This window comes from Nicotiana tabacum, chromosome 8 (genome assembly GCF_000715075.1).
Source record: "Nicotiana tabacum cultivar K326 chromosome 8, ASM71507v2, whole genome shotgun sequence".
Classification (NCBI taxonomy): domain Eukaryota; kingdom Viridiplantae; phylum Streptophyta; class Magnoliopsida; order Solanales; family Solanaceae; genus Nicotiana; species Nicotiana tabacum.
The window spans coordinates 166,773,034-166,792,472 of NC_134087.1; positions in this window are offsets into that span (position 1 = coordinate 166,773,034).

Consider the following 19,439-nt stretch of genomic DNA (forward strand, 5'->3'; position numbering starts at 1 on the left):
CTTAATGTAGAATGACGTAAGTGGATTGAAAGTTATACTCCTGTGATGAATTTGTGAAAATCCCAAATTTTTGAGAAACTTTATGCAGACAAGTGACCCTTTCAATTGACATGTACATATATGATAGGTGTTGAGACATGCTCTATGTTACTAGAAAATAAAAAGGGCTTATGATAATGTGCATAAAGGGATTAAAGTGACTGTTCAAACAATATGAGTCACATGCACAAGAAAAAAAGAGTGACTCAATAAAGATCTCAACACTAGGCTGCCTTACATTAAATTTGACACCACATAGGTAAACATTATGATGGTGGGTGCACAAGTGAGCAGATGTTATCCAATTGAACTAGAAGGTTGTATAATAAATTCATCAGGTATAGTCCTTTGTCAAATAGGGAAGCAAGTTGGAAGTATTAACCGGGTTATAACTCATTTCAAGGAAATCATTATAGAACTCAGTTCCTCAAGAGGTTGTAAATATGAGAATTGTGATAAAGAGGTTTCACGAATAATGCATCTCATTCAAAGAGTAAATACATGCAATGTTTTGTGATTCAATTTCTTATTAAGACCATGACTATGTAGGCTCTTCAATACAGATGTGCATATACATCAAGGAAAATTATGTGGTGTTCATAATGAGGTACTGAGAATGACTTACTTGGTAACTTTAGGTGGACAGGGCAATAACTTAACTGATTCCCCACGACTCCACATCCATAACGCACATTGTTACCATCGTGACATACCCCCCAATGACATCTTCTACACTTTACTCAACTGGGCTGAGGTCTGCTAAAATGACTCGCCCCACTGACCTGATACCCTTTTTCCCTACATCATAAACATTCCCCCTATCCTTCCTCCAGGCCTCCATGGCGGGAGTAGCAATATTTTTACCGATTTGCTGCATGTGTGGCCCTTTGGAATTGCCCAAATCTGCCACCCTAACATGTTGCTGAGTGACACGATGCCAAATATTCCTTCCCGCCTATCGGGAAGACCGGGATGAGTGTACCCAACCTAGGGCATTTGTTCTTATTGTTCCCCCTCTTTCCACAACCATAACATATTTTAAGCGTTATCCAATATGTCCCCCAAGTGATGCTTCTTACAAAATAAACAATCAGGCTTATTACTACTACCTACCCCCTTTCGTTTCTTAGGTGCTCTCACCATATGATCCGGTAAAGCCGCGACATTGGTAGGAACAAGGCCCCTAGCAACAAGTTCTTCCAATCCCACTATAGCTCGACACATTCTCCCAACGAACTCTGGTGCAATCTCCCCTAGATTCAATGGTAGGGTTATTCCCTCCTTGCTGCTTCATACTCGTGGATTACTCATCTGGAAAACGAGACATGACGAGGAAATTAGATCCCTATTTGAGCTCTATCACACGATTTGGAGTATCAAAGAAGTCTAAGATTTCCTAAATGTCCAAGTAGCCTCCCCATTATAGATGTGGTCGACAATACACCGATAAGAAGGACTCTACTAGACACAGATCCGAGACATCCTAGGACACTTTAAAACCATAGGCTCTAATACTAAGCTTGTCATACCCCGACCTCGGGGAGCGCGACTGGCGCTCAACCGAGATACCCCGGTCGAGCAAGCCTGGTAGATACTTTCTACCCGACCTTGCCCATGAATAGAGTGGAGATGTGCTCCATTAATTAACATTGAAAGGATTTCATAAACAACACCATTTTCATTACCATTAGCAGCTTCATTACTAATTTCCAAAATATATTACCCATTCATAGTATAAAGCAGAATATGTGTTACAAATACAACATTTGCTAGTTTTGACTTTCCCAATACCAAACACCACTCACAACCTGTCGACGGAACCTCTAAGTACAACAGAAGAGTAGTATGAAAGTGTCGACAACAAGGCCCCGGCTATACCTCAAAACACAAAGTACAACATCAAGTGTCACCAGGCCCGGAATAGAGTAGGGCTCACCAAAACCTGCTGAAAAGGAAGCAACTACTAACGAGGACCAAAGTTGCCCACTGATGAACCACCTGCATCCACTGAAGATGCAGTGCCCCCGGCAAAAGGGACGTTACCACATGTGGAATCGTACTAGTATGTAAAGCTAAATGTCCTCTTTAATAGTATAAGAAAAAGAAAACCATAGAAACAGCAAGTCACAATCAACAATATCCAAATGCCCGGTTAAAACATAACAATTTTCAAAATATGAAAACAATATATATTTTTAGTTGGGAGATCATTGGCATCTACATACCACCATGTTTTTAGCACGGAGTCTGATTACGCCCGATTGGCTAGGCCATCTCCCTACGAACAATATGGTTTGACATGTGATGCGAACAAAGGTGTTACTAAGAGTAGTACCACCATGTGCGCAATATGGTGTCTGATCTCCATCCGATCAGTTAGGCCACCTTCCCACATATGTCGTGTGGGTTGACTTTTCAATTCACAGCTATTATCAATCTCATCCCAATTAAAGGGAATAATATCAACACATCAATCTCATCCTAAATAATGGGAATAATCACAATCCACTCTTACACTGGCACGTGTAGTTTTAGGTGTGGGTTGTTACAATCACCCTTCCTTGGTTTGATAATGATACTCCTAAAAATATTTTTGTTTTTGCACACAAAGGTAACATAAATACAAATGTATTCACCTCATCATCTTTCACATTGTATAAATCTTTATTAGTATTTTCAACCACTCACAATAACAATATTTTCTTGTCTCTTTTGGCCATTCACAAGATTCTTTATTCATGGCATGGTGGTCGTATTTCATATTTTATAATTTCATTTCTTTCCTTTCATGGATCTTCATCGTAAATATCAACATATAGACTATTCGGAAAATCACAACTTTAGGTTGATCGGAAATGAAGACTTTAAACGCAGTAGATTTCTTTCCAAGAAATAGAGTAAAATGATTGGCAACCAAAGCGTAAGTTAAAATCATAAACAAGTAACACACCATTTATTCTTGGAATACTTTTCCCCAAAAAGGGCAATACACAATTTCAACTCATGAATATGTAAGAACTCAAAATATCTTTGAAATACTTACGAAGCCTAGTATTAGTTAAAACAATCATATTTGGGCATGACTTGAGTACATAAACTACTAGGAAAATCTATTTTTAAGGTCATTTTAAAACGGTTGAATCAAGGCTCATTTCATAACCTTTCTCGTATAATTTGGTATCATAACTTTCATTTGAAGCACGACTCAAAGCCATAATATTTTAATACACAAATCTTTCTTGAACACTTTCCCGAAGGAAAACATAATATTATGGGAGTAATCGGAACATGTTTCGAATGCATAACTTTCGACACTTTGCTTATTCAGGACAATAAAATTTATTGGGAACAACATGGAACATGGGAATAAGGAACTTGAGCCAATCATATTTGAAACTTACGGGAACATCATGGAATTCAATTCTAAGAGAGAAGTTTCAGCCAACATACCTCAAATTCCACCCTTAATGATACTATAATGGTACGCTACACTAAGAAACTTCAATCTACAATAACAAATTCAATGGGACCATTATTAGTAACAAATTCCATAATTCAGGCCATTTAGGCATTTTATCAAACACCTAGTAGGCATAAATCTCGACATTTCTTAACCATAGAATTAGTTCATCTAACTACCACCATTTACCAATAATTTATCCCACCATCATTCTTAAATAATGTATAACTTCCAGTATCACATGCATGACCATCCTTCAACACCCAACCAACAAAATTCCATCAAATAATCACCTATCAATCTCTACAATGGCTAAGTATTTAAATTGGGAACTTATGGCTTCCAATCACTATCCCATGAGTTCCAATACTTAATTCATACTCATATTCCCATAACAAATCCATGCTTGTAAGTCTAAGGGTGTAAAATTACCTTTTGGAATAAATCTTGCAAAACCCTCCTTTGAGTTCTTGAAGAAATTTTTTGATAATATAAGGATTTCATGGTGGATTGAGTTAGTTCTAGTGTGAAAATAATAGGATTCACACAAGATAATGGATATTTCTTACCTTGAAGATGGTAGGAGTTGGCAGTCTTGAGAGAGTGGAGGAAAGCTCCAATTCGTCCAAGTGAAATGGGGAAAATGAACCCCCGAAATGACTTAAAAAGACCTTAAGTTGGGGCATGCCTATTCTGGCGAAGTGAGCCTCACTTCGCTGTCCACAACATGCAAAATAATACATGATTTGCGCCCAGTCTGGCAAAGTGAGCCTTGCTTCACTGTCCGCCAAAATAACAGGGTGGTCTCACTTTAGTAATTTGATCATAACTTTTAGTAGGAGAGTCCAAATGATGAACGGCTTAATGCGTTAGAAACTAGACTCAATCGGCTACACTCTAGGGGAAAAATTCATTGGAATTATCTTTATATTAGGAGAGTTATAACCATTCAAAGTCAAGTGTTGTGCAAATTTTGACATCTATTCCACTTAATATTTCCAGCTCGTTCCAAACAACTTCTTCCCACTTACAACCCTCCTTAATATGTTCCTAAACACTCTCCATCTATATTTTAAAGTCAAAATAGTATGGTTCTATCCCATAGGTCTCCTGTAGAACTCAAAAACATTATTATCAATTATTTTTGTTGTACTATAAAGTCTTAAATCATTAGCTAATTTTATGGTGCCTTACACTATCGAGGTCGAGGAGGCAAGAAGACTTAAGGTTGAGACAAGAAACTAGACAAACCCAAAGGCGAAGAGGGCTCCGAGCGTTCTGAACACCCCGAAGGCCCCGATGGTTCTGGTGACGAATTTGGCTCTGGTGAAGACCAGACATGAATTCCTTAGGATTTTTTAGTTTTTGTGTACATACTTTTTGTTTACTTTGAGGCCGTTTTTGTTCGGCCTATGCAAAAATATTCTGGAATATATAAATTTCCCCCTTTTGTCCATTTCAACTGTTCTAGCATCTTTTCACAATTTCCATTCTTGCAAATATTTCTAATGCCTTAGCGTAGAATCTAATGTAGTAACAAGTCATTTGTTTTTCGGAGGTCCGAACAGAACCTAACCTCGACGTAATTTTTTATTTGCTCAAAACATAAAAAACTCAAAGTGACTGGGAGTTTTCCAAAAATGCTTAAGTATTCTTAGACGATGTTTTTGCCGAGAGTAACCTTTTGGCAAGTTTTGAATTTTTATTGAAGGCCTTATGTTTTGATAATGGGTTTTGGACGTCTCTAAGCCGTTTTTTACCGTGGCTGTAGCCTTTTGGGTTTAGGCACTACCTAATAGGTTTTTTGCCTCTAGGATTTGATAGTCCATGATGCCCGAATTGTTTTCGGACAACAGTCTCCCGAGAAGGGGTAGCCCTTGGACTCGATAGTCCCCAAATAGGGATAGCCCTTATTCTTGGGTAAGGGTAGCCTTTGGGCTCGATAATCCCCGAATAGGGATAGCCCTTAGGCTCAATGGTTTAAAAGGCAAAAATATGTAATAGTAAGGTAGGAACTTTCTTTCATTTCTGTGTGTAAAGTACATGATCAAAGGCGAGTAAAAAGCTTGTATTACGGCTATGGTGGCCTATGTGGGCATGGTTCATTTGACCATTTGGCCCTTACAGTAAATCCTAACCATCAGGCCTAAGCTGTTCCACTACAAAATTCCCTACTTTCCTTGCTAAGAAGTCTAACCCAGGGGTGATGGCCCCCAGTATTCGAGGTCAATCTTTGAGAGGACTCGGATACTGTTGATGCGACCATGGACCCTGATTTAAAATCGGTCTTTGAATTTACGTTAGTACGATTCATTGTTGCCTCATTAAAAACCTTGCCAGAAAACCCATTTGGGACAAAACCGGTTCAAGGAAAAAAGAGTGCAACACGTGCTTTCAGACCCAATAGTCATACTTTCCCGTGGCCATTGTCTGGTAGCATTAGTCTAATTTATAATATTATGAAAAGGTAAATGAAAATGTACCTTAGCAATAATATCACCTAAAGTGTGCCACGTTCCAGTTGTTTGGTAGTTGTGTGTTATTTCCCGCTTCGAGTTTGTATGAGCCCTTGCCGGTAATTCTGATGATTCGATATGGTGCTTCCCAATTTAGCCCCAACTTTCCCTCATTCGGGTTTTGGGTATGCAACATTGCTTTCCTTAGCACCAAGTCCCCGATTTTGAAGTGTCAGGGGTTGGCTCTTTGGTTGTAATATCTTTCTATCTGTTGCTTCCGGGCGGCCAACCAGACTAAGGCGGCCAACCAGACTAAGGCGGCTTCCCACCTTTCATCCAACATTTCTATGTTTGTACTCATGACCTCACCGTTTGATCCCTCGGTTGCATATCGAAACTTGAGGCTTGGTTCCTCCAGTTCGACTGGTGTTAATACTTCGGCATCGTAGACCAGCGAAAACGGGGTGGCTCTAGTGCTAGATTTTGAAGTTGTACAGTATGCCCAAAAGACTTTGGGTAGAATTTCCTTCCACTTTCCTTTGGCGTCGGTCAGTCTGTTAACCAAATTTTGGAGTATGGTCTTGTTTGTAGACTCTGCTTGTCCATTCCCGCTAGGGTGATGGGGGTGGATAGAATCGTTTTGATCTTGTGGTCTTCAAAGAACTTGCTTACCTTGCTGCTGATGAACTGCTTCTCGTTATCACACACGATCTCGGTCGGTATCCCAAACCGGCATATTATGTGGTCCCAAATAAAATGGATGAATTCTTTTTCTTAGACTTTCTCGAACGCATGAGCTTTGACCCATTTAGAAAAATAGTCAGTCATAAACAATATGAATTAAGCCTTACCAGGTGCCCATGGTAGCGGACCAGCAATGTACATTTCCCATTTCATGAACGGCCAAGGTGACAAGACCGAGTGTATTAGCTCTCCAGGATGATGGATCATTGGTGCATGCCTCTGACAGCCATTGCATCGTCGTACAAAGTCTCTTTCATCGTTCTCCATGTTGATCTAGTAATAGTTGGCCCTGATTATTCTCTGAACCAAAGACTCTGCCCCCGAATGATTTTTGCATGTGCCCTCGTGAAATTCTCTCAAGACATATTCAGTGTCTCCCGACCCCAAGCATATGAAGGGTGGGCCGTCAAAATGTTCTTCTGAACAGAGTCCCTTCGGACAGGCTAAACTTGGCCGCCTTCATGCGCAGAGCTCTCGATTCTTTAGGATCCGAGGGCAACTTCCCAGTCTTCAAATAATTTATGTATTTGTTCCTCCAATCCCAAGTTAAACTTGTCGAGTTTACTTCGGCATGGCCTTTATTCCACAACCGATTTCATGAGTTATACAACCGTTCCTGAGTTGAATTCATCATCATCAACCGATGACTCCAAGTTAGCCAGAGCATCGGCTTCACTATTTTGATCCCGGGGTACGTGGTGTAGGGTCCATTCCTTGAATTGATGCATCGTTACATGTAATTTGTCTAAATACCTTTACATTCATTCCTTTTTTACTTCGAATGTCCCGTTGACTTGATTTAACACAAGGAGGGAGTCACACTTAGCTTCGACTACTTCGCCCCCAAGCTTTTAACCAATTCAAGACCTGTAATCATGGCCTCATATTCGACCTCATTATTAGTCAATTTCATAGTTATAATAGATTGCCTAACTACGTTACCTATAGGCGGCTTCAATACAATGCCGAGTCCGGATACTTTTGTGTTTGAGGCACCGTCAGTAAAGAGGGTTCAGATTCCCGAGGAATTCCCCGAAGTTAACAACAATTCCTTTTTGACTTCGGGTATTAAGTCTGGAATAAAGGCGGCCACGAAGTCTGCCAAAATTTGAGATTTGATGGCAGTCTGGGGTCGATATTCGATAACGTACCCGGTAATTTCTACGGCCCATTTGGCCAAACGGCCTAAGAGCTCGAATTTGTGCATTATGTTCCTTAGTGGGTAAGAAGTTACGACGCATATGGGGTGGCATTGAAAATACGACTTTATCTTTCTAAAGGTGCTTAGCAAAGTGAGCACCCATTTTTCTAGGTGAGGATACCTAGTTTTGGCCTTGCCTAGAGTTCTACTAACATAATAGATAGGAATTTGCATACCTTCCTCTTGCCGGACTAGGACTCCACTTACCGCTATCTTGGATACCGCTAAGTACAGGTATAGTTTCTCATCTACCTTCGGAGTATGGAGCAAGGGTGGAATCGAAAGGTACCGTTTGATTTCCTCCAAAGCTTGCTGGCACTCTTGGGTCCATGAAAAGTTATTCTTCTTCTTCAACAACGAGAATAATTGATGGCTCTTATCGGAGGACCTCGATATCAACCGGCCAGCCTCTGATTGGCCTTGACACTATCCACAACAGTGATATCTTCTATAGCTTTGTTTTGTCAAGATTGACCTCGATCCTCTGGTTAGACACCATGAATCCAAGGAACATTCCAAATCCGACCTCGAATGTGCATTTCTCCAGGTTCAACTTCATATTATATTTCTTCAGTATGTTGAAGGTTTCCTGTAAATGTTTCAAGTGGTCATATGCTCGTAAGGACTTAACTAACATGTTGTCAATGTAAACTTCCTTTGACTTTCCTATTTGTTCTTCGAACATCTGATTTACTAGGCATTGATAAGTGGCACCGATATTTTTTAGTCCGAACAACATTACGTTATAGCAATAGGTGTCGAATTTAGTGATAAAAGAAGTTTTTTCTTGATCACCCGGGTCCATCTGGATTTGGTTGTACCCAGAATAGGCATCGAGAAAGATGAGTATCTTGTGCTTGGCCGTTGCATCGGTCATGCGATTAATCTTAGGTAGAGGAGAAAAATCATTGGGCATGCCTTGTTCAAGTCTTTGTAATCTACGCACATTCTTAATTTATTTCCCTTTTTAAGCACCACTACTACCTTAGCCAACCAATCCGGGTGCTTGACTTCTCGAATGGAACCTATTCTAAGGAGTTTGGATACCTCGTCTTTGATGAGTGCATGCTTGACTTTAAACTGAGGCCTCTTCTTTTATTTAACCGGGTAGAACTTCAGATCCAAGCTTAGCTTGTAGGTGGTTATTTCTGGCGGGATCCTTGTCATGTCTCTATGTGATCAAGCAAAACAAATTATGTTAGCTATAAGGAAATTAATGAATTTTTTCTTGAGCATAGGGGTTAACCTCGTGCCCAGGTATACCTTCTGATCGGGAAAGTGTTCGATCAGTATGACTTGCTCCAGCTCCTCGATCGTTGATTTGGTGGCATCAGAATCGTTAGGGGTGATGAACGACCTAGTAACTCCACAATCATCATCCTCGCCCATTTCTTGCTTCTCCGGTTTGGTCGAGACCGGTGTCGGTGATTGCTATTTAGTTCCTTTCTTCCTAACCGGCTCTGGGTTCTTTAATGTTGAGAGTTCTGATATCAGGATCACCTCATCGACCGCGAACATTTCTTTTGCACCGGCTGCTCTCTATAAACCGTCTTGATCCCTCCCGATGTGGGGAACTTCAGTGCCTAGTGTAGTATTGAGGGCATTGCCCTCATGTTGTGAATTCATGGCCTTCCGAATTGAGCATTATATCTCATATCTCCTTTAATCGCATAGAACTTTGTTTCCTAAATGGTCCCGGCGGTGTTCACCGGCAAGGTTATCTCCCCTTCAGTAGTTTCATATTCCATCTTGTAGACCCAGTTGCTCTACGACCCTCGATCTGATAATATTGGTCGAGCTACCTAGTCTTGGCTCGTGATCGACGTCTCTATTAGAAATGTCATTAGTTCTGATAGGATAAACGGACCCGGCGGAGGCCGGAGCTGATCGTATTCAACTCTAATTATTGATTGGTACCTGTTATGGACATCGGACCAAGTTACCGCCGGGCATTGTATCAAATAATGTTTCAACTACTGTGAATCCAATGAGTTGGGGGGTTGAGCCCTTGGGTAAATACTTGAACGACCCAATTGTCCATGACTGAAGGCGGATACATTCGTTCTATTTGAAACCTCGACACGAATTCCCTGAGTATCTCGTTATCTCTTTGCTTTACTTTGAAAAGGTCTAACTTCCAGGTCTCGACCTTGATGAACCCGGCGTGCGCTTTCACAAAGGCATCTGCAAGCATATCAAACGAATCAATAGAATAGGGGGTAAGTTGTGATACCATATCATTGCTCCTTTTTACAGGGTTTCTCCGAACTTTTTCAGCAGAACCTACTCGATTTCGTCATCTTCTAAGTTGTTCCCCTTGATGGCAGATGTGTAGAAGGTTACATGTTCATTTGTATCTGTGGTTGCATTATACTTCATAATTTCAGGCATATGAAACTTCTTCGGGATTGGATTTGGTGCTACGCTCGAGGGGGGGAAAGCTTTTGGACAAATTTCTTGGAATCCAGGCCTTTTAATATCGGGGGTGCTCCTGGGATTTGATCAACCCTGGAGTTATAGTTCTCCACTTTTTTATTGTTGGATTCTATCTTATTTTCCCCCGATTCCACCCGTTTTGTCAGTTCCTTAAGCATCTTTATAATATCGGGGTTGAGCCCCGATTCAACTTCACCCGGCCTTTCTATGGTTGGTTTATTTCTTCGGGCGTTTTTCCATAATGATTTGGGCTCAACTCTGCTGGGGGCGCGCTGGTTCTGTAGCTGGGCTATCGCCTCTTGTTAAGCTTGTAACATTTCGAAGGTCACCTGCAAATTAATCCCATCGTCTTCATCGTCGTGCGTTCCCTAGGATATTGATCGGGCTCCTCACCGAACGTTGTTCTCGGGGTCAGTAGGCAGGTTTGCATCGATGGCCACATGCGAGTTGGCATCGATTAGGTCCGCAACCAGGACTTCGTTGGGGTCAACAGGGGGCACCTCGTTGCTGGGTACCATATTGTTATTTTTGCCGTGGTGGCCAGACTCAGCATCAATGCTTAGGAGGGCAGATTGAGAGTTTGACATTCTAAATTGGCCTAAAATAAAAATCTCAAAGAACAAACATAAAAATAGTGCGTTACATAAATTTCTATCAAATTACCACTATTATCCTTATCCCTACAGTGGGCGCCAAACTGTTTACCCTAAAAATGGATAATAATTGAATTTGTACGCGGTTTTAAGAATATGTGGGTTAATTCAATATAAGTGATTCTTTGACGTTAGATTAAGCAAATAAAAGATGTAATAAATGGCCAAACCAATGATAAGAGTGAGTCTGAGCTCGGTTAATGGCTTAACATGGAACCTGGCTTTAATTCCGAGCTTGCACTTATGAAGAACTTTATGAACAAAAAGTAAGGTCTTTTGATAACTTTAAGAGATAGAAATAATGGAAGCATGCTTCCTTGGTATGCATGTTACAATATATCTAATGAATAATAAGCTTCCCTTTTATATAGTAGGAAAGTTTTACCCTAACTACAATCCTAAAAAGGATAAAAATCTTCATTTTTTCTAATCACTGATTTTTTGCCGATATGGGCCGAGGTTCACGTCGTGATATCCGGTTGGGTACAGATATCATAGCCCTTTGTTAGTCGTGTGTGGTAGTTTGGTAATGCTCTCCAAAGTCTTGGAACTCGAACCGGACCCGGGGGACGTGGTCCTGATGGCCCGAAGGGCAGGTACTCCGCTCGAGCCGTGATACAAGGGGCTCCTCACTTTGACTCTGATTCCTTACGTTCACGTTTCTCTTCCATTTGCCTTATTGGAAAATCGGGGGTGCTCAATGGGCTCGATTTTACCCGTATATAACAATCACTTATCCAAGGGACAGAGAGGTGTTCCGAGACATATCCCTGGAGTGATGGGATTATAAAATGCCACGTTTAATTGTCATTGGAATTCAATGGTATAAGAACACGCAAAGGAAGACCTAGAATTTAAGTACAGTGGGCCACTTAATAGAATATAGCACTTAATTCTGCTAGGTTGTTAGTGATGTCAAGGAAGACTTTCACGAAACCAATAACACAGTCACCCGAATGGTTCCTAATAAGACCCCCTATGCACCATGTCCCTGGGTTTCCAAAGGAGGAGGATTCAATATTTAGTTTGTAGGTACACCTGTCAGGGGGTTCCCACTTAACCTAGATGGTAGTCCACTGCCTTTGCGAATTTGTTTCTGGCAACAAGGTGGAATTCCATAGCCCTGGTAATGACATTATATACTGACACTACGTCCTTCTTGTTGTTGAACAGATTATTGTTCCTAATTTGCCAGATGTTTTAGAATCACAAAAGGTAAGAGAAACTTCCACTGGATGGAGTCATTGAAAGTCGTATTCTTAATCTTTGACCAAGTATCGTCTAAGAGGTTGGGTTAAATTGTAGGGAGCGAGCCGGTGCTTGATTAGGAGTGCATTAGCATAAATTACACCAGCAGGCTTTGGCATTGGTGCATTGAAAGAATATATGATACATGGATTCATCAGGTTCATTGCAGACCATGCAAGAGGGGCTTAAATGGAGCCTTATGTTATGGAGGTAGTTGTTGGTGGGCAGTCTGAAGTGATCTAGGAGCCATGAAAAAATTTGATCTTATTAGGGGCATCCAATTTACAGATCCACATGAAGGAGGCATCTTGGATTGGGGTGAGCTCCATTGGGAGTGAAGGAATGAGTAGGCTATCTTTGAGGAGAATAGGACACTACTGGTGAGGCCTCATATGAGGTTGTCCTCTTTGTCACTATTAACAGGTATGAAAATATTGTTGATAGTGTGGATGAGGGGGTCATGAATATGGAATAAAAGGTTGTCCGGGTTCCATTTTTCATTGCTGAAAAGGGAGGAGATATTAATGTTGTCCTCACCAGGCACTTTGGGACCACTAATCAGACTTTCAATAGGTGATAGATTTGGTACCCCAATTTGTCAGTAAAGAAATTGACCATATTCCCTCTGTTAACTACCTTTATGGAAGCCTGGGTACAGCCTTTCCACCTATCTAGAATGCACTGCCAGATCCTAGTTAAGGGATTCCTTCCAGTAATTTAATACCTGCAGTATTTAGCAATTAAAAGTTTAGCCCATAATGCCTCAGGTTTGTAAAAAATCCTTCAAGCAAGGCTTGAGTGGCACGCCTTGTTCTTCAACTCAGTTTTTTGGATGCCAAGACTACCTTATGCCTTAGGTTTGGTAATGGCATCCCAACTGAGCATGTGCCTTTTTCTTTTCTCAGTAGTAGTGCCCCATATGAAGTCTATCCAAATCTTATTAATTCGTTTAGAGGTGCTACTGGAAAGCTTAATGAATTGCATAACAGGGCAATGGATGCTTCCAAGACTATCTTTTTCCAGGGTTGTATGCCTAGCCATGTTTAGAAACTTGGTCTTCTAGCCAGCTAACTTAGTGTTCATGTTGTCAATTTTGAGCTGAAAGTCCCCATTGGTGGGTCTCTTGTGGAAAATCAAAAAACCAAGGTACTTGCCAAAGGTGTTGATTACTCTAATGCCTAGGATACTGGAGAATAGATCTGGATCTTCAGGCTTAATATTTCTAGAGAAAATGACTTTGGACTTGATCATGTTGACCTTCTGACCTGAGATAGAGTTGAAAGCATTGAGGGTTCTCACTATGGTATCATAGATTTTTCTGTTGGCTCTGGCAAATAGTATGAGGTCATCTACAAAGAATAAGTGGGAGATTCTGGTCCACCTCTACTGATGGATATTTGGAACCAATTGGTTAAGTCAAGTTCTTGGTTAATCTGCCTAAATAGTTTGTCCATGCATAGGATGAAGATGTATAAGGACAATGAGTCCCCTTGCCTAATGCATTTAGAGCGGGAAAATGGGTCAGTCATGCTTCTATTAACCATAATAGAGATGTAGGATGAGGTGATGCAAGACATGATGATCTTAATTAGTTAGGTGGGAAGTTGTAGAAGAGGAGGGTACTCCTGATTAATCACCGCTCAAGTCTATCAAAGGCCTTTTCTAAGTCAATCTTTAGGATCATGTTGACATTCCTTCCTTTTATTTTGTTGAAATGTGAGATGTATTCTTAATCAATGATAGCATTGTCAAAAGCTCTTTTGTTGGAAATGAATCTAGCTTGGCTAGGACTAATGATGGAGTTCAAGTGTGGTTTTAGTCTGTTGACAATCATCTTGCTGACCAGCTTATATATGATGTTGCAGAGCCTTATTGGTCTAAAGTTTCTAAGCATGGTGGCATTGGCACATGTAGAGATGAGGCATAGGTAAGTGGAGTTTACCTCAGAGGGCATTTCATTGGTGAAGAAAATTTTCAAACAAACTCATTGACCTGTTGTGATACTAGGCTCCAATACTTCTAGTAGAAAATAGGATGGAGGCCATTAGGACCAAATGCCTTAGAAGGCTTGAAAGATTTGAGTGCTTTGGTAATTACATTGATGTTGAATGGTTCCTTAAGACTAAGATGAGCATTATTAGATAAACTATCGTAGCCATGGGTGTTATGGTTATTATTGAGTGGAGTAGATAGGTGATCATTATTGTAAATGACCCTCAAGTAGGATAGGACCATGTCCTTGATGCCTTCCTGGTCATGGACCCAATAACCTACCTCATCTTTTAGGAACATGATTTTTTCCTCCTTTATCTGTTGATGGCAGAGGTGTGAAAAAATCTAGTGTTAGTATCTCATCACACAACCAATTAATCTTGGTTTTAAGCTTCCAGAGGTCCTCCTCATATCTCATGATACTAGAGAAATCCTTCTGAAGCTGGGATTCTAGGTCCTGGAGGAACCTACTGAAGGGATATTGAGGAGACCTTTGGATACAACCTAATCTAGCCATGATGTGCTTCTTCTTATGGAAAATATTGCCAAAGACCTCTTTGTTTCATTTGTTGGCTTTTATTGGAAATTGAGGGTAGCCTGTGAGAGGTTGGATGAGCTAATGAATTATTGTTGGATAATGTTTGGTAGGTCAGGGTGACTGCACCACATTATCTCAAACCTAAAAGTCCAAGAAGGATTATTTTGGTTGTTTTAGAGGGACATTAGCAGAGGATAGTGGATAGAGTGGGTTCTAGGAAGATGAGTGACATTGGATTCAAACTATATTTCAATCCAATCACTCGTAGCAAAGCACCTATCAAGCCTTTCTAGAATAAGATAATGTAGCTCTTGTTTCTACAGCTGTATTTACTACCCTTAAATATTAAATCTACTAAGTTACATTGATTTAGACATTTTCACAAACAATTGTTTCTATTTGCATTGATGTTATTGCCTCCAAATTTGTCTTTAGCTTTCAGAACTTCATTAAAGTCACCTTATACTAACTAGCTTTCCTTAAAGACGGAAGCAATGTCAACTAAGTTTTCCTAAAGTTTAAGCCTATCACTAAATAAGTTGCTAGCATAAATGGTAGAGAATAAGAAAATATTAGAAGGGGACTGTACCTTAACCATAACATGAATACCTTGCGGAGTGGTAGAGAAATCTTCCAACTTAATGAGGTCATCCTTCTACATTACCACAATACCACCAGACTGGCCTATAGCGGGGGGGATTAAATTTGGGAATTGAACTGAGGCTCGGTAGCGAGGTGTTTGTAATCAGGCATATTGGTTTTAAGTAAAACAAGAATGGCCGGATTGTAGAGTTTGACCATGGAAGTACAGTGTCTTCTGAACTCAGAGTTATTGACCACCTTAGCATTCCATATGATGAAATTCATCAGGAGTTTTTGTTGGTATAACATCCTCCTCTTGACACCATTTTCCTTCCCCTTGGATACTATATTCATTATCTCCCTCTCTAGGCTGGTTCCAGGGCAACTATTGAGTTCCCTAAGTTCTGCGATGAATACGTTTGGAGATCAAGACCGTAGCTTGAGAGATTTCTTGGACACAGAGCAATAAGCATTTTGCTGAACCGTGCTTTCAAATCTACCATCTAGGTCTCTTGCAATAGTATTACTATTGACTTTGGTATCCCTAGGCTTGCTAGAATGGTCTTCAAGTCCAGATTAGACTCCTTCAGGAAGTCTAGGGTTTGGTTGAGCACACAACCACTGGTTTCTTTCTGAGGAGGTGGTATCGGTGCTTATGGTGGTGACATTATCGGAAATGCTTTCGATACCATTACTGGTGGCCACAGAAGGAAGGTAGAGGGTTCTGGTGGGTTCTCCGGGGAGACCTTTGGTAAGAAGGTCATCAATTGGCATATCTGTGTTAATTGATGTCCTCCGTTGAGAGGTTCTTGAGGCCCGAAGAGTAGTGGTCTTGTATCAGGGTGGTGAGCCAAAATTTGTGGCCAAAACTAGCTAGTCCTTGGTGTATGGCGTAAGTCATCGGTTCAAATCTGATAAAGGGTTTTGTATATATACCGCTACTAGGACGATGCATATATTTAAGTTGAATGTTTGTCTTTGTCCCTACATCGCCATTTCCACACAAGAGCTCGGAACATGGTTAGGTGGTAGAGGCATTAATACCAAAGTCAGAGGCGGTAGCGGTTCTGTCTCCATCTTTAATTATTTGGATTTTAATAATTGGGACAATGGTACTATCGGAGTTGGTACCAGTTATGGTGGGTGGGTGATATCCAAAGTGGTAATATAGGTCTCATTAGACCTTGCTTATTGGTCGATCGAAGATACACTCTGAATAGTGTATCTGATTAAAGCGATTATTAGTGTCACTTCACCTGCAATAGTATGATCATTACATGTTGCAGATATCTAATTTTGTGAGGGTATGTTAAATCACCCACACCGAAAGTGATTAATATAGTGGGCGTAGGGGTAACGTAGGTGATGTTGGGGGAGAGTGTGTGAGTGGGATATCATATACCATTATGTGCTTGTAGTGGGGCCCTTCTGGAGGAACCATCCTCCCTACTAGATTCTAAGGTCAGATCCCTAGTTAGCGGGTTGGATATGGGGCGGGTATAAAAATTTATACTCTTAGGTGGGGTAACAACTACATTAACACCATCTAATGGTGAATTTTTGCAAGAAGCATCTTTTAAAAAATCATGATGCTCCTTAATTTAGGAAGCATTCCCGTTCTTATTGAGATTCAAAGTAGGGGTATCATAATGAGGGAATGGGGTTCTGGGAGTTCATTTCCCCTTATTGCTTACCTGGTTCCTCTTCTTAGCACTTGTTTGAACTGCATTTTTCCTTTATATTGGAAGGTTTGTGTTTTAAGGGACTTACCTGATGAAGCATTGAACATTTTTACCTGGATTGCTTTTGATTTATCGTCTAGTTATGCTTGTGATTTAGCTCTCTTGAGTTGTGCTTTCCTATTTCTGTGGAATCTGACTATTTGCCATCCATCTTTCTTCATGAGCTGGGGGTTGAAGCGGGGTGGTTGTCTTGCATAGTTTTGGAATTTGGATTGTTTGGTGGTTGTACCTGCCCGTAGTATGGCCTATTCTCTATCACGACCCAGATTTCCCACCCTCGGAAATCGTAATGGCGCCTATTAATGTGAGCTAGGCAAGCCAATCATTTAACTACTTATTTCATTGCTCAATTATTTCTTTAAAACAAATATAAGATGATAACATGAAAATAACGGAACTTTAAATAATTAAGCGGAAGATAACAACTAGATATCTGAAATCTGCAGCTATTAAAACTCTTAAAACCTAAAGCACCCAAAACCTGGTGTCACAGTATCACAAACGGTCTAAGATTTACTACATACAAAGTCTGAAGAAAATGACAGTACACTATTTCTGAATAAAAGGAAAATGAAACAGGAAATAGGAATAGAGGAGACACCAGGGCCTGTGGACACCTACAGGTCTATCTTGGATCTCCGCGTGGACTGAAGGTAGCCTCCACACTGCGGTCTAAAAGTTGCTCCGGGATCTGCACATAGTGCAGAATGTAGTATCAGCACAACCAACCCCATGTGCTGGTAAGTGTCTAGCCTAATCTCGGCGAAGTAGTGACGAGGCTAGGACCAGACTACCAAATAACCTGTGCAGTTCAAATACATATACAACGGAAAGAAATACAGAAATAACAAGTCAATATGGGAGGGGAAGCATGCTATGGGGGAGATAACAATTCCTAATAGAAAGATATCAAGAAATGAAAGAAACAATATAACTCGGATATCAACAAAGAAGCAGAAATCAATAAATGCACGGCATCACCCTTCGTGCTTTTACTCTCGTCCTCACCAAAGTAATCATATAATAAAATTGTGCACGACATCACCCTTCATGCTTATACTCTCTTTCCTCGCCATATAATCAATAAAATAAGCACGGAATGGTACATCATGCAGCACGGCATCACCCATCGTGATTTACACTCTTTCCTCACAATAATACATGGCATCACCCTTCGTGCTTTACACTCTTTCCTCACAAAACACACAATGAACGGCATCAACCTTCGTGCTTTAACTCTCTTCCTCACCCAAAAAACAATCACAAACAATAGGGCAAGGAAATAAAGAAAATTTGCAATAAGAATCCCGGCAAGGGAGCAACAAGTCAACAACTAAATCCCGGTAAGGGAACAACATCAATAACATCCACATCCCGGCAAGGGAGATAACAAATAAATCAACAATAGCCCGGCAAGGGTGAAAACATAATGACATCTTCCCTTTCTCACTTTTACTTCACAATTCAATTCACAACTCAAGCCAATGCTCTATAGGTTCAATTATCACTTATACCTTCACAATTCAATTCACAACTCGAGCCAAATGCTCTATAGGTTCAATTATCACTTATACCTTCACAATTCATTTCACAACTCGAGCCAATGCTCTAAAGGTTCAATTGTCACTTATAATTTCACAATTCATTATACAACTTGAGCCAATGCTCCTCAATGTTCATAGGTCACAATTCTTTCCACAAACTTTATACAACAATTAGAAACCATCACCAAGGCATGAAAGATACAACAAAGTCATGATAATCACAATATAAAGACTCGCGGGCATGCTAGACACCAACGTATAGATACTCGTCACCATACTTATACGTCATACTCAACAATTCCGCATAGCAAGTAAGACTCAACTCCTAATCCCTCAAGCTAAGGTTAAACCAAACACTTACCTCGATGCCACGAACACAATTCACGTTTCAATTATAGCTTTACCCCTTGATTCCACCACCAATTCGCTCGTATCTAGTCACAAGTTACTTAATTACATCAATAAATGCTAAATAAATCAATTTGAATGCATGAAAATAAGTTTTCTAAAGTTCTACCCAAAAAGTCAAAAAAATCGCCCTCGGGCCCAGATGGTCAAAACCCCAGTTTCGAACCAAAACCCGATTACCCATTCCCCCACGAACCCAAATATATGATTTGTTTTGAAATCGGATCTCAAAACGAGGTCCAAATCCCCAATTTTTGAAAAACCTAGGTTCCACCCAAAACACCCAATTTCCCCCATGAAAATCATTATTGAAGTTGAAATCATGTTAAAAGATGTTAAAGAGTGAAGAAAATGAGTTAGAAATCACTTACCAACATTTTGGAGAAAAAAGGTTGT